Source organism: Olea europaea, chromosome 15 (assembly GCF_002742605.1).
Source record: "Olea europaea var. sylvestris chromosome 15, O_europaea_v1, whole genome shotgun sequence".
Taxonomy (NCBI): domain Eukaryota; kingdom Viridiplantae; phylum Streptophyta; class Magnoliopsida; order Lamiales; family Oleaceae; genus Olea; species Olea europaea.
Genome location: NC_036251.1, coordinates 4,043,536 through 4,061,190, shown reverse-complemented (window position 1 = coordinate 4,061,190; position 17,655 = coordinate 4,043,536).

The window sequence follows — 17,655 nt, the reverse complement described above, 5'->3', positions numbered from 1 at the left end:
ATAACTATCTACAAGTAATGTAAAATCACATAAGAACATGAACATGTGACCCAAAACAATGACTACATGCTCTATGAAGTGAGTCATACTAGTAAACTCTGTCATGTGGCTCTGACTCCAAAATCAAAGGCTCAATCCCAAAAGGTGCCCAAATACTCAATTGATGTCTGATAAAAAAAACGCGAAAAAATATATGAGTTGATATCTCAACGAGTGGAGAAGTTCGAAAATAATTATACCTTTTCATTTATACATTTTTATCAAAAATCAAATTCATATAATTTAATTATTCACAAGATAACATCATATCATTATAGCCAAAAAATGAAACATCCACATAAGGTCGTAAATTATCATCTCAAGATCATAATATAAACATCAACTGATAACCATACTATAATCTCATCAAATCAAACGTACTAAAAAATCCACCAAAAATATACCCACTGACTGAAATCTGTAAGTTGGTCATACGCGCGCAAACTTCCCCTTGATCTAAGCACTCCAGACACAGGCCTCAAGCCCCCTCAGTAAATGGAAGCCGATCTCAACTATATGTACACGGTCAAGACCCCTCAGTATAGTATAGAACATGGGCAAAGCCTCTCAGTGAACTAGAAGAAATATATAATCATGGATACTTTTCTTTCCGATCTCAATATCACATATGTCTCACATACCAAGTTATTAATGTACCATAAACAATCTTTAAAATTCCACATGTATCATAATAAAAAAATTCCCATAGTAGTCATATAATCAAACACATAATTGCACGTAATGTAATAATATAATTATGCAAAATCAACTTAGTTGGTAAGCTGTCCCGATATTCGTATCGCCGCTTTAATTTTTAAATTAACAATTAACTATCTTAAGTAATTTCAATAATTAAATAGACAATACCGAAACTTAATCCTTTCACGTTTAAGCGATTTCTAAAGTTTCTTTAATCCCCTAAACTAATTTTTTTTTTCATTTAACTCAATTACATACCTTATTATACTTAATTCAATTGTTTCATTTCAATAGAATTGAAGTTAAACTAATAATCTAACCATTATAAAATTAAACATAACTTTACAATAAATAAGTTTTTACTTAAATTTGAAGAATTCAAGCCTAATAGTAGAAGAACTTATTTTCTAATACGTTGGCAAAAATTTTCTATTTTTTCTTCTCCCTTTTTTCTTCTTTTTCTTTCCTCTTTTATCTTTCCTTTCTCACTGTCTCGTTTATCTCTTTTTTTGCTTTGTATGTGTGTGTGGAGAAATGGATTTGTTTTGGCAATGGATGAATAGAAAGTCATTGAACCACCTGACTTTTTTTATAGCATAACATTTTTTACTCTTATTTTAGGTTTGACTATTATAATGTATTTTAACTTTAACTTGGTTATTCTTCCACAAGACTTTAACCAAAGGAATAGTCTTACTACGCAAGACCTATTCCTTTCTATTCAATATCTGAACTGATTTCTCTTCATAGATAAGATTTTCTTTCAACTCTAGTGGTTGTAATTCCAAAACATGAGATGGATCTGGGATATACTTATGAAGCATGGAAACATGAAATATATCGTGAATTCTGGACAATTCCGTTGGCAAAACCAATAGATAAGCAACTAGCCCAATGCGTTCAACAATCTCATATAGCTCAATATACCTCGGACTTAATTTACCCTGTTTATCAAATCTGATAACACATTTCCATGCTATAATCACGGGAAAACTCTATCCCCAACATCAAATTCTGGGTTCTGTCAACATCTATCAGCATAGTTTTTCTGTCTATCTTGAGCTGTCGTTTAACTTTTCTTTAATTATCCTTACTTTCTTAGCAGTAATTTGAACATATTTAGGACCTAATAACTTTCTATCTCCCACTTTATCCCTATATACTGGAGTTTTGCGTTTCCTACCATACATTGCTTCAAAAGGAGCCATTTCTATGCTCGAATGGTAACTATTATTATAAGCAAACTCCATCAAAGAAAGATGAGTATCCCAATTCCCTTTAAATTGTAGTACACAAGCTCGTAACATGTCTTTCAATGTCCGTATAGTTCTTTCTAACTGACCATCTGTCTATAGATGAAAAGTAATATTGAAATGAAGTTTAGTACCCATAGCTTTTTGTAAATTGGGCCAAAATCTAGAAGTGAAACGAGAATCTCTATCTGAAACAATAGACACTGGTGCCCTATACAAACTGATTATCTCATCAATATATATTTTAGCCAATTTATCTAATGAGTAAGTGACTTTAATAGGCAAAAATCTGGCAGTTTTCCTCAATCTGTCTACAAAGATCCATATGTCGTCATGTCCATTCTGAGTCCGTGGAAGTTAAAAAAAGATAATCCATAGTAATATACTCTCATTTCCACTCAGGAATAGGAAACGTTTGTAACAATCATGATGATTTCTGACGATCTGGTTTTACTTGCTAGCAAATGAGACATTTGGATACAAACTCAGATATTTATCTCTTCATTTCATGCCACCAATAGTGTTCTTTGCCTATACGATACATTTTAGTACTACTTGGATGCATTGCGTAAGCTGAACTATATGCCTCTTCTAGAATTTCTCTCTTCAATTTTGAATAGTCTAGAATACATAATCTGCTTCCCATAACTAAAGCTCCATCATCTTGAATGGTATAATTTATATGTTTTCCTTTACTAATTTCTTCTTTCAATTTGCTCAACACTGGATCTTGAGTTTGAGCTTCTTTAACTGTGTCAATTAAGGTAAGCCTCACTTGAAAGTTGGCAAACAATGCCGCTACACTGGTAACTAACAATTAAACATGTGAAGCTCTGAATTCACCAAACAAGGAAGAACACACTGCATTAGTCTAGGTAAGAGGACTTGATGTCTTTCTACTGAGAGCATCAATAACTATATTAGCCTTCCTTGGATTGCAGTCGTAATCTTTTATCAACTTTAACCATCTTCTTTGCCTCAGGTTCAACTCTTTCTGAACAAAGATATACTTTAAACTTTTATGTTTTATATAATCTGACATCTCTTACCATATAAGTAATGTCTCCAAATTTTCAAAGCTAGAATAAGTGCAGCTAGCTCTAAGTCATATGTACAATAACTCAGTTCATGTTTCTTCAGCTATCTTGAAGCATATGCTATAACCTTTCTATTCTGCATCAAAACACAACCAAAACCCCGACGTGAAGCATCACTATATATCACAAACTCTTCACCGGGAGATGGAAGAGTAAGAATTGGAGTTGATACTAATCGATTCTTCAATTTAAGGAAACTTCTTTCGCAATCTTCATTCCAAACAAATTTAGCATTCTTTTTAGTCAAACTGGTCAAAGGAAGAGCAATATTAAAAATTCCCTCTACAAATCGATGGTAATAACTTGCTAAACTAAGAAAACTTCGTATGTCTATCATATAGGTAAGCCTTTCCCATTTTATTACTGCCTCAATTTTCTACGGGTCAATATAAATTCCATCTGCTAATATGACATGTCCCAAACATACAACTCTATCAAGCTAGAATTCACATTTACAGAATTTAGCATATAATTGCTTATTGCGTAAAGTCTGCAAAATGATTATGAGATGCTCTGTGTGCTCATCATGATCTCAAGAGTATACTGAAATATCATCAATGAATACAATCACAAATCTGTCTAAACACGGGTGAAACACTCTATTCATCATATCCATAAATGATACTGGTGCGTTGGTCAACTCAAATAGCATCAAAAGAAACTCATAATGGCCATACATTTCCTGAAAGCAGTCTTCGACACATCACTGTCCCTAATTTTAAGTTGATGATATCTAGGATGCAAATCAATTTTTGAAAATACTATAGCACCATGAAACTGGTCAAAAAGATCATCAATATGTACAAGGGATATTTATTACAAATTGTCACTTTGTTAAGTTGTATGTAATCTATGCACAATCACAGAGTGCTATCTTTCTTCTTTACAAACAAAATTGGTGCTCTCCACGGAGATACAGTAGGTCTGATGAAGCCCTTGTCTACCAACTCTTGCAGCTGAACCTTTAGCTCTTTTAATTCTACTAGAGCCATTCTATATGGTGCCCGCAAAATAGGTGCAGTTCCTGGAATCAGATCTATAGTGAACTTGATATCTCTTTTTGATGGTAAACCTTGTAGTTCTTCTGAAAATACATTAGGAAAGTTTTTAACTACCGGAATGTTTTCGAGTTTTAGTTTGCTAACATCTGTATCAATCACATGAGCCAAATATGCATGACAGCATTTATAGAGTAATCTTTAGCATTAATACCAGATATCATACAAGTTGGTAAAATTATAAGTTGACCATTGAATATAACTTCAGGCTATCCTGACTGTCTAAATACAATCTCCTTTTGAAAGCAATCAACTGAAGCTTGATTTGTAGCTAGAAAGTCCATACCCAAAATAACATCGAAATCATGTATATCAAAAGGTATCAAATTTGCCTTCAGCTCGTGCTCCTTTACCTTAATCCCACAATTCAGCATATATTGTCTGCTAATAATGATTCACCTACTAGCGTACTTACTACCAAACAATTGAATATAGGTTTTGGTTTTTGATTTGCATATAAAGTAAATGCAAATTAAATAAAAGAATGTGTATATCCAGGATCAATCAAAATACTAGCATCTCTATCAAAAATAGACAACATACCCATGATTACATCTGGTGACTCTTCTATCGCCTACTGAGTCATAGCAAAAATCTTTCCTTGGGTCTTCGGTCGTCTTACTTGACCTTTTGATTTCATACAACTACCACTTGCAATATTAGACTGGGCTATGCTATTTGGACCTGTTCTATTAGCCGAAGCATCTCTCTGAGTTTGGTTCTGTCTGGTACTATCAACACCCTACTGAGGAGGCATCATCAATACCATGCCACTCTTCTGTGATAGAACTCGACGGTTTCTTCTAATGTGTCCACCTTGGCCACAATGATAACAAACATTGTTTCCTTTGAACTTTAAAAACGCACAAGATGAGGTCTTCCACATAACTGACAATAAGGAAGTCTAGTACTGGTAGAACTCGCGCCCTGTGTTGGAGTAAATAATCTCTAGGAAGAACCTTGAGTATGAGTATGGCTGCCCGATGGCTGCTACACAGTACTGTGACTAAATTTAAGACCCTAACTTCTCCGTGATCGAGACTTGAATTGACCTGAACTGGACACACCAGGTCGAAATCCTCTACTGTCTCTCTGAGGTGGTCTATAGTCAGAAGCACCTGCCATTGTTTGACTGCTGCTTACTCTGGACATTGTTTGTTCTCTACCTCTTGGTCTACCGGAAATCTATTTTCTACTCTCAAAGTTGATTCCACCAGTTTGCCGAATTCATTCTAACCTACAGCTGTTACTACTAACCTGATCTTTTCTCTTAACCCATTTTCGAATAGTCTATATTTATCAATTTCCTTACTTATCAAAACTTGGGCATACTTTGAAAGTTCAATAAATTTCAACTAATATTCTGCAACAGTCATCCGTCTTTGTACTAGCTTCAAAAATTCCTCCTGCTTTGCATCTTTACAGGAATGAGGGTAATAGGCATTGTAAAAGATACCTCTGAAATTTGTCCAAGTGATACTAGAAAGGTCTCCATAGGTGCTCTGTACTAACTACCACCAATCATATGCACCCCCTTTAATAAGAAGGTGGCAAGCATAACTTCCGATCATTTGGGCAACCTATGACATCAAATACTCTCTTTATCTTGGTCATCCATGCCTGAGCAATTGCAAGATCGACTGTTCCTGTTAAAACTTTAGGCCCTAATTTTGTAACTCCCTCAATACTAAAATCTCTGTCAGTACTACGCATAGCAAAGACAACGGCAATAGCGATCCTCTCAACAACCATACGATCATTTGCAATCACATTTCCCCGTCCTACTATTTAGGAGATTGGTGAACTAATTTATCTATTCTCTCGGATTCTCTAAGTTCATCTCTAATAGGAGCAATGTGAGACTTGTGCAACATATCTTGGAGCCTTCAAGTTCTGCCACCACGAGGCATGACTCACCTACGGTTATGCATGATATGCTAAACATTAGAATGTATGAATGTACAATGCAAACCTATGGACTCTAAAGCATGCTATGATACTAAATTGACACGCCCCACCCCGTGTAACACTATTGGACCCGGAATGAAGCATGCGTCGATAATAGATACCAACTAAAGGTCGAACCCACTATCAAGGTTACTACAACTACAGTATGCAACTTTTTACGATTTACTTCTTAACAGAATTTTGGCATTATTTTCCCTGTAAATAGAACTAACCAACCTATAATTCATAATGTACAAATCCCAAAATATGACACAACATAATAAAGATAAGTTGAAATCTCAACTTTTACCAAGATAATAATATGAATTGTACATATGGACACAAACACATTATAAGCTCCATAACTATTTACAAGTGATGCAAAATCACATCTCAACATGAACATGCGTCCCAAAACAATGACTATTTGCTTTATGAAGTGAGTTACAATAGTAAACTCTGTCGTGTGGCTTTGACTTCAAATCAAAGGCTCAACTATAAAAGGTGCTCAAATACTTTGCCTGATTAGAAAAATGTGAGAAAATATATGAGCTGATAGCTCAATGAATGGAGAAATTCGAAAATAATTATACCTTTTTATTTATACATTTTAATCGGAAATCGAGTTCATCATATCATTATAGCGAAAAAGTGAAACATTCACATAAGGTCGTAAAATATCATCTCAAGATCATGATATAAACATCAACCGGTAACAATACTATAATGTCATCAAATCAAACGTACTGAAAAATCCACCTAAAATGTACCATTTGACTGAAATCTATAAGCTGGTCGTACGCGCGTAGACTGCCCATTGGCTAAGCATTCTCGACACGGGGCTCAAGCCCACTCGGTGAATGGAAGCCTATCTTAAAGATTTCTCATAATCAATTCTAAAACAGGGCTAAGGCCCCTTAGTAAACTATATGTATACGGTTAAGACCCCTTTATCCCCAGTTAAGACCCCTCAGTGTAGTATAAAACACGGCCAATGCTCCTCAATGAACTAGAAGAAAATATAATCATGGGTACTTTTCTAACTGATCTCAATATCACATATGTCTCACATAGCAAGTCATAAATGTACCACAAGTAATCTTTGAAATTCCACATGTATCATAATAAAAGAATTTTCATAGTAAGCATATAATCAAACAATAATTGCACGTAACGTAATAGTATAATTAATTTATCAATACTTGAAAATATTTAAGTTTTTCTACTCACAGAACTATGTATGCAAATCAATTTGATTGGTAAGCTGTCTCGATTTCCATATCACTACCTAAAATATGATATAATTTTTAAATTAACAATTAACTATTTTAAGTAATTTCAATAATTAAATAGGCGATACCCAAACTTAATCGTTTCACATTTAACTTAATTGTTACCCAAAATAATTAACTATTTTAAGTTAAACTAATAATCTAACCACTATTAAATTAAACGTAAATTTTCAATAAATAAGTTTTTATTTACCTTTGAATTTGAAGAATTCAAGTCTAATAGTAGAAGAATTTATTTTTTAACAGATTGGCGAAATTTTTCTATTTTTTCTTTCCTCTTTCTTTTCTCACCGGCTCGTTTCTCTCTTTTTTTGCTCTTCATGTGTGTGGAGAAATGGATTTATTTTGGCAATGGATGAATATAAAGTTATTGCACCACCTGACTTTTTTTTTTTTTTTTTAAATAGCATAACATTTTTGACTCATATTTTAGGTTTGATTATTATAATGTAATTTATATTTAACTTGTTTATTACAATATTGTTCAAAATAAAATCTATTAGATGGATAGAATTTCAGATAACTGCAAGTATAATTTCCAAGAACTCTAGCTGCACTTCCTATTGAGTCTCGCCCACAGGCCACATGATATGGATATACGAAGATAAATTAGAAAAAGTTTCATATCAGTTACTTCTATAATTTTCATATCATTTACCAAACCAATGCATGCTCATTTTAAAAAGTTTGTGTCTTGGAAGAATTTACCCAAGTCAAAATGAAAGTGAAAAAGTATAAATAACTCGCCATTTATTTTAAGCCAGCACACCAATTCATGACTACAAATTTACGCCTCAAGAAGAATAGAGAATATAAATACCAATATCAAAAGTGGAAAATCCTCGTACAAATTGTTGTCATTTTTTATTTTCGCAAGGGTACAAACTGTAACAAGTAGTAAGTGAACCTAAGAGTCGGGATTGTTGATCCCACGAGGACTATACTCCATCACTTAATTCAATTTTTCTTTAACCACTATTTGATGAAATAAAAACTTGTAGGATTTTAGTTTTAATATAAATGCTAGAAAATAAATGGATGCACGCATGATTGGTTTGAAAATCAAATAATGAATGGACGTTAGGGCAGAATAATTTTACCTCTTGGTCATATTTACATCTTAAATTAAGATTCATATCTAATATAGTGTTCGATTCAATTCTTTTATTGTAATCAACTTACATCTTTCGAGTTCTCATTGAGCCTATTTCATTAATTTAATTCCATATCTATATGCAAATCTAACTTAGTTAAATGAGTTCTTCATCCTAGAAATTCAATTATGACCGCAATAATTAGTATATGTATCTCTACTCGTTACACCAATTTATCGAATTTTAATATATGGTCTAAATCCTAAAATTATATCTCTATCTGTAAAGGATTCACAAAATTATTAAATTAGTGATCAATTAATTTAATGCATGCAATCCATAGTAAAATCAACAAATGGAACGGAACAATAAAAATCAAGAATCTTAATATAAAAAGATATAAAGGATCCTAATTGATATTCGCCCTAACAATGGATTTAGCTATTCATAATAAAAGAAGAGAAACAATAAATTGTCTTAAAATACATCACCAGATTTGTAGTAAAGATGTAGGGAAAAAATTAGAATTCTTGCACCAATATTTCATTCCTCTTCCAATCAATGTGCCAAACCTTTAATTGCTTCTTTAAATTCCTCTTTTGATTTTCAAATAATGTTTGTTGCCTCTCAATGTGTGAATCCTCCCAAAAGTGTGAGAAAAATATTATTTATAAGTGCCTAATCGTGTGTATAGAAAGTAAGATTTTTATGGATTTTAAAAGGGGGCAAAAACGTGCTTTAGATGCACCTAGGCGGTGCCTCAATGCCATAAGAGCGGCACCGCGGGGCTAAGAGTCTATTTTGGTGGCACTTCGGCGCTGCGACGCTACCTCTAAAGTTAAAATTCTAGCTGCGCTTTTTTCAGTATTTTTATCATAACTTTTTTTTCGATGTCTAACTGAGGCGATTCAAGATACGTTAGAAAGCTAATTTAAAGGGCTACAAGTTTACTTTAGGCATAATTTTCAAATTCGATCATTTGCAATATCAAAAAATGGGTCTCAATATGATGTTGAAAATGGTGCATAACTTTTTTCGGTTGGAAATTGATGTGTAATCATAGTTTAATTATGTTTCATCCCTTTGACACCTTTTTCAATTTAATTGACTCCGAGCACTTTTGAATCTTCATCGTGAGGTCCGACACAACTTTTGAGTATTTGCACTTTAGTCCCCGAACTTTGGATCTCTTATAGCTTAGCCAATTTTCTCCCATTTTGTCAACTTTTGGTTCTTTCATTCAATCTCATCAACCCATACCACAATATCAAAACATACATTAAAATGCTCTAAACTCATAGGAATTAGCTAAACATCAAGTTTAAATAGTATCTAAAGTATAAGTGAAATACACTCATCACAAATCTACCCTCATAGCATTGTCACTATCGAAATAACTACTGAAGCAAAAGAAATTGTGATTCACTAGCCTCAACAATTTTATATGTAATAACACTTAGGCTCATGTATATAATGTTTTTGTATATATAGCTGTTCAATTTTCCATGTCGGCACGATATCTTCAAATCATTGGCCTCTTCTTCTTTATTTTCCTTAAAAAAACAAAAATAAATTGTGGGTTTACTACCTAAACAGGAAGACGAAGAGGAAAGTAATTGGTTGGTTGGATAATCGGATTTCTAGCCAAAAATTTTGCTGGTAGTCTTTAGGGATTGCCGAATCCCTGATTGGTATTGACGATTGTATTTTCACTTTTCTCTCACGTTCTAAATAGTCCCTCGTCTGCTGATTTTTTTAAAGGTATTTTGAGGGTTTGTATTGAGGTTGTTTTTGGGCCTTTTTCTTAAGAGGCCCCTTAAAATCTGAGGCCTAAGGTAGTGGCCTTACTTGTCTTGGGCCAAGCAAGCCCACTACTAGCCCTGTACGTGAAGATATGTTTAATTCTACACGTGAGTGATTATTAGATAAATTAGGATCATTGATCTTTAAGTACAAATAAATATTATCGAAATTACGAAATTAATATTAAAATGGAAGAATATAGAGGAATTCGAGGTCCTATTATTTTACTTATTAATCGGGTATTCATATATGTTTCCTACCACTTAATTAGAAAAGTTAGTTTATTAATCTTATGTTTGATTAGTAAATACAACTCGTCTCATCTTAATTGTTTTATTCGATTAGAGTTAGATTAAATGAAAATTAGTAGATATTTAGTCCTTGCAGGACCGATAATTGAAGTCGCGCACACTTTATTATTTGTTTACTGCACCATCCACTTTGCGAGATAATTAAAATATAAAATTAAGGACATTATGCAGCCAAGAAATCAGTTCCTTCGTTTAATTGTGGTAACCCGAATGTTGTCTTCTATTTATGTGGAGTTAGGTTTTGTTGGGCAAATTGTTGTCGAATGACCTCCCGACTATGAGGTAACTCAATATGTTTTTTGAGCCGGCGTTGACTAATTTGCTGAATGAAAAGTTGGCACCTCAATAAAGACAACTTGACCTTAAGAACAATTTAGCCATTGGAAGTAGCCTAATTTATTTAGTATTGCTCATGGCCCAAACTTTTTCTCCTTGGACTGCTTGTAAGAGTTGGCTCATTTAGTGATACCGAACCCAATTACCTTTTGTATTGGGCTTGGGCCCAATATGTCGACTGAATAAGTTAAATATATGTGTCCCTTTTTACTAGGTTTTCACGTGTACGCTGCCCATTTCTTTTATTCTCTGCATGATCGTTTGCCTTTGTGGTTTCTTACGTTTTTTCCTATGTATTTCTCTCTTCACCTTTGTGGCTGGATTTGTGAATGTGCTCACACACTTGTTTGTATCTATTGGGGATCCTAGGAGTTCAATCAACCAAAACATCAATCAATAGAAGAAATTCTAAGGCAAAACCAAGAAAATACGAAATCGAAAATAACACAACCCATATGGCTGAATCTGGACAGCTTCTGCTTCCTCCTTTCAGCAGCTTCTTCTCCTCCTTATGGCTGATTTTACAGGCTCAGGAACAGCCCTCCACGACTTGCAAATCAACTTCCAAGAGAGAGAGAGAAAATCGGCAAAGAACCCCTTCAAACTGCCACCTTAAGGAACCAAAAATGGAGGAGAGTTTTCTGTCGAGCAGAGAGAAAATAAAGACCAGCCTCCTTTTGAAATAACCCCCCACCACCTAAAGACACTGCCCTCTCTTACAAAAAACGTGGGGTAAGTCTTATGTTTGGTAAATGATCCAAAACTTCTTTAACAAGCAAGGCAACAAAATATCTATTAAGTTTAAATCCCGACCATCGATTCCATCCAATGATCCATAATAAATACTGGGAAAGCACAATCCTTGTGAATTACACAAATAGCACTAAACACTAGTAGGGTTAAGAGAACCATTTCTCACATTCTTCACCTTGGTTCTCATAACACTCTCTCTTGGTTGCGGATTTGCACATGGAAGAACTGTTCATCATCATCGCCCACTACCTGCAAGAAAAATTAACCAGTGTCAATATGTAATAAAGATAAGCACAATCTAAATTTACTTGCAGGTAGAATTTTTGTTCTCATATAAGAGGGATTCCTATCAGTGTGAATTTTAACAAGATTAACTTCACCTTGAGACAGTTTCTCACGAATAAAATGATACTTTACCTCAATATGTTTAGTTCTTTCATGGTAAACATGATTTTTACAAAGCAATAAAGCACTTTGACTATCAGTAAACATAACAGGTGTATCATGCATGAAGTTCAATTCTTTTAAAATTCCTTTTAACCACGTACATTCCTTAACCGCCTCGGTTATGGCAACATACTCTGCCTCAGTACTTGACAAAGTAACTAAAGGCTGCAACTGGGACTTCCATGTTATACAATTGTCACCTAGTGTAAAAAAGTACGCTGTGGTAGACTTTCTGCTATCCTTGTCACCAGCAAAATCAGAGTCTACATACCCCTTTAGAGCAAGTTTTTCAGATCTCTTTTCATACACTAGACCCAGATTTAATGTACCAACAATGTACCTTAACAACCATTTCAAACCTGCCCAATGGGGCTTATAAATCTGCTAAAAAAACTTATAGAATATGCTAAGTCAGGCCTGGTTGTTATCATAGAGAACATAACGGAACCTATAGCATTAGCATAGGGTATGTTCCTCATTTATCTAAATTCTTCCTCAGTCTTAAGAGATTGTACACTGGAAAGATTCATGTGAGCTGCTAAGGGAACGTTCACAGATTTTGATCCATTCATACCAAATTTAGTTATGACTTTGTTTAGATAGGCTTCTTGGGAAATGACTAGTCTATTTTCAGCCCCATCTCTCTTTATAACCATCCCCAAAATCTTCTTAGCACTCCCCATATCAAATTCTGATTTTAAAAGGTTCTTCATCTTAGTGATTTCAGTCTTACTTGAACTTGCTAGAAGCATGTCATCTACATACAGCAACAAGTAGACCTCACAGCCCTCCTTACTATCATTATAGTACAGGCATGCATCATATTCACTCCTTTTAAAACATATCTTCAGTACATAGGTATCGAACCTTATGTACCACTGTCTAGGACTTTGTTTAAGCCCATACAGAGATCTTTCTAATTTGCACACACAGTTTGTTTTACCTTTCACCTCAAAACCTTGAGGCTGACTCATGTAAATATCCTCTTCCAATTCCCCATGTAGGAAAGCAGTCTTGACATCTAGTTGTTCCAGTTCCCAGTTGTACTGAACAACCAATGCAAGAACCAGTCTGATTGTTTTGTACTTTATCACAGGAGAGAATATCTCATTGTAATCAACCCCCTCCTTTTGAGTGAACCCTTTCGCCACTAATCTGGCCTTATACCTAGGAGGATCACTAGGATTATTTCCTTCTTTCAATTTGTAAATCCACTTACATTGAACTATCCTATGATCCTTAGGTTTGTTAACTAACTTCCAAGTTTTATTCTCCATTAGAGATTCCATTTCTTCCCGCATAGCTTTTAGCCAATTTTCAGAATATTTTCCATTAACAGCTTCTTCATAACTAGCAGGTTCTATCTGTTCAAGGGCATCACCTAAAACCAAGGTAAAATCAGTCAAGTTTAGGGATTCATATCTAGGATTTAGCCTGATCTGCCTCTTCCCTCGATCCCTAGTAAGCTGATAATCTTGATTAGGTGGCTGATCATTAAAATGTTCAACTTCAACTGGTTCAATGTTATCTTGAAGTTCAGTCACCTCTTCAGGTTCAGGTTCAATTTCAATTTCATTTTCATTTTCATGATGTATAGGGTCATTTTCGTCATTCCCAGGTGTAGGTGAATTTAGCCTAGTCAGCTTCACCTCAGTCTGAATACTCTTCTCAGTTTCAGATTTGTTAGTTTATTCGATTTTCTGTTTTAGACATGGCATCTCAGATTCATTAAAGACTACATTCCTACTGTTAATAATCTTAATGCCTTGGACCCCTAAAACCCATAACCTATAGCCCTTCACACCCTCGGGATACCCTAACATCACACACTTGACAGCCCTCAGCTCAAGTTTCCCTTCAGATTGGTGTGCATATACAGCACATCCAAACAACCTCAAGTGTTCTAGATTTGGAGGCTCTCCCGTCCACAACTCCTATGGGGTCTTAAACCCTATACTGCTGGACGGAGACCTATTAATCAGATAAGCTGCAGTACTTGCAGCTTCAGCCCAAAAACCTTTCGCAAGGCCAGAGCTAATCAACATACACCTAACTTTGTTCATTATGGTCCTGTTCATTCTTTCAGCGACCCCATTTTGTTCAGGTGTGTATTTAACAGTTCTGTGTCTTGTTATACCTTTCTGCTTACAAAAGTTGTCAAATTCGCTATTACAGAATTCAAGCCCATTATCAGTTCTTAACGTTTTAAGTTTCTTGTCTAACTGATTCTCAACAGACTTTAACCAAATCCTGAATTTCCCAAAAGTTTCCGACTTAGCCTTCAAAGGATAAATCCAAATTTTTTTTGAGTAATCATCCACTAAGGACAAGAAGTACTTGCTCCCACCAAATGTGGAGTGCTTCTCCGGGCCCCATAGATTAGCATGGATATAGTCCAATGGTCTGCTGGTCCTATGAGAGCTAGCTTCAAAGCTCACCTTATGAGACTTATCCAAAACACAAGTTTCACAAAATTTCATAGTTTCAATGTCATCTTTTCCAAGTAATTTCTGATTACTTAAAGATTTTAGCCCTTTAAACCTAATGTGACCCATTCTGTTATGCCAAAGTTCAGTTTTGTCTTTACTTACAGCAAAAAGGCTAGAATCAAATGGTATTTCAGTTCTACCCTCAAGATAGTACATCCCATTCCTCTTAGGCCCTTTCATAACTATAAGAGAACCCCTCATAAATTTCAAAATTTTGTTACCAGACTTGAAGGTATATCCCTCATCTTCCAGAGAACCTAAGGAAATGAGGTTCCTCTTTAAATTCGGGACATATCTAACATTTCTGAGCTGCGTGACGGCCCCATCGTACATCCTGATGGCTATGTCACCAACTCCAATCACATTTTGAGAATTATTGTCTCCCATGTAGACCTTCCTAGGTTCAGTCTCCCTATAGTTATAAAACCAAGACCTATCAGGGCACATAGGGTAAGTGCAACCTGTGTCAAGAACCCAATTTTTGTCAAATTCTTCTTCAAACACATTCATGATATGCAAACTATTAAATTCAGAAGCAATAGCAGCATTATCAACATCAGAATTGTCCGGGTCTTTTTGTTTCCTTTTCTAGTCAAAGCAGTCTTTCTTGAAATGTCCTAACTTTCCACAGTGATAACATTTCTTACCGCTTTTATCTTTAGATTTGGATCTCATTTTAGATTTTCCTCTCCCCTTCTTGTTATGGAAGTTAAATTCTTTCTTTTCAGATCTTCCCCTAACAAATAGACTCTCTTCACGAGAATGAATTCTGTTCTCTCTTTTTAATTCAAGTTCTCTTGATTTTAAAGCATCAGAAACAATAGCTTGAGTGAGAGTGTCCCTACCATATTTTATGACATTTTTCATTTCTCTGTAAGATTCGGACAAAGAGTTTAGCAATATGACAGCTAAATCCTCATCATCAAATGTTTTATCATTATGAGCTAGACTCTTAACAATTATGCTAAAGTCACTCAAATTTCCCTCGACATCCTTCCCCGAGTCCATCTTAAAACTAAACAACTTCTCCAACAGGTATATTTTGTTAAGTAAAGTTTTAGTTAAGAACAGGGCATCTAAAGCAATCCACAGAGCTCTAGCAGTTTTAGCACTATCAACTTATCTCACAATATTGTCAGATAGATGCAAAATTATATAACTGTAAGCAATTTCATTCATGTCTTCAATTTCAGTTGGTTTAGCTTTTAACTCATCAGAAAATGTAGCGGGATCATCAAGAGCTTTAGCAACTCTCTGTTGGACCAAAATGACCCTCATTTTCTGTTTCCATATCGAGTAATCCCCCTTTCCATCGAATTGCGATAATTCGACCCTCAAATCCATTATAGATTCTATAAAAGAGTGGCCTGTACTCGTGGACACAACAGAAAAGGTTTTGAAAAATTCTTTTCAGATGATCAATATATAAGAGTGCCGAGTTAAAAAATAATTTTTAGAAATGAAGCACAACAGTGAAATAATCCGTTCACGAAACACAGGTATATAAAGTAGGAAATATGCTTCCAGATTACAAATTAATCACAAGAATTCAATCAATAGAATTCACAAATAAGCAACCAAGCAATAAACTTGCATAAATCGGTAATGATACCAAACCTAACCTAACGGAGAGTTTGGAATAATCTTATCAAACTACTATTGAAAAACAGTAAATATACCACCAAGTTTCTGAACCTAATTGCGATAGACGTCAAGCCAGGGGCAAAATTGTCCAACTTTTTCTGTAAAACCTGAAACAGAAAACAAACGATATCAGTGCGTTCAGGACGTCAAAATAAGTAAACTGCCCGAAAAAAACTCACCGGAGGTCCGCCACGCGCCGCCGTCGCCGGTTACGCGCCCCACCATAAGGAGTGCCTCAGTCTGCTGGTTATGAGTCCGGGTTCCATTTCACCGGAAAGTCAATAGTTTGGCCGGAATATGAATTTTTCAGATTCGGTCAGAAAATGGAGTAGCGATTTCCTTGCCGGTTTTGATGGATTTTTGGACAGATTTCACTCCTCCTAGCTCTGAAACCAGTTTGTTGGGGATCCTAGGAGTTCAATCAATCAAAACATCAATCAATAGAAGAAATTCTAAGGCAAAACCAAGAAAATACGAAACCGGAAATAACACAACCCATATGGCCGAATCTGGACAGCTTCTGCTTCCTCCTTTCAGCAGCTTCTTTTCCTCCTTATGGCTGATTTTACAGGCTCAGGAATAGCCCTCCAAGACTTGCAAATCACCTTCCAAGAGAGAGAGAGAGAAAATCGGCAAAGCACCCCTTCAGACCGCCACCTTAAGGAATCAAAAATGGAGGAGAGTTTTCTATCGAGCAGAGAGAAAATAAAGATCAGCCTCCTTTTGAAATAACCCCCCACCACCTAAAGACACTACCCTCTCTTACAAAAAACGTGGGGTAAGTCATATGTTTGGTAAATGATCCAAAACTTCTTTAACAAGCCAAGGCAACAAAATATCTATTAAGTTTAAATCCCGACCATCGATTCCATCCAATGGTCCATAATAAATACTGGGAAAGCACAATCCTTGTGAATTACACAAATAGCACTAAACACTAGTAGGGTTAAGAGAACCATTTCTCACAGTATCTTTTGTGGGCAAACCATAGCAACCGGAGAGAAGTGTTGTTTGGAGGAGTTTTGGTTCAGGTATGTTTTGTTGAGATTGTGGATTGGAGGTTAAAACTGAGCCCGGAGCAACCTTTGGTAACAAATCTTCCTCTAAAGATTCGAACACTATTATTTTCCCTTGCTTCATAAACGTGAGATGTGGATTCCAGTTGTTTTGAAATTCTAGCCCAATCCCCCCTCCCCTCATGGTATAAAAGAAAAATTTTCACAATATAAAATGTACAATCTGATGATTAGTTTGATTGAGATTGTTTGGGAATTGTTTATAAACAATTTAATTTATAATAAACAAAAATAAATAGTTAATAAAATGAGTAATATTTGGGAGTCTTATGAAATGTGAGAATAAAAATAGAATAACTGAATATGTAGCGTAATTA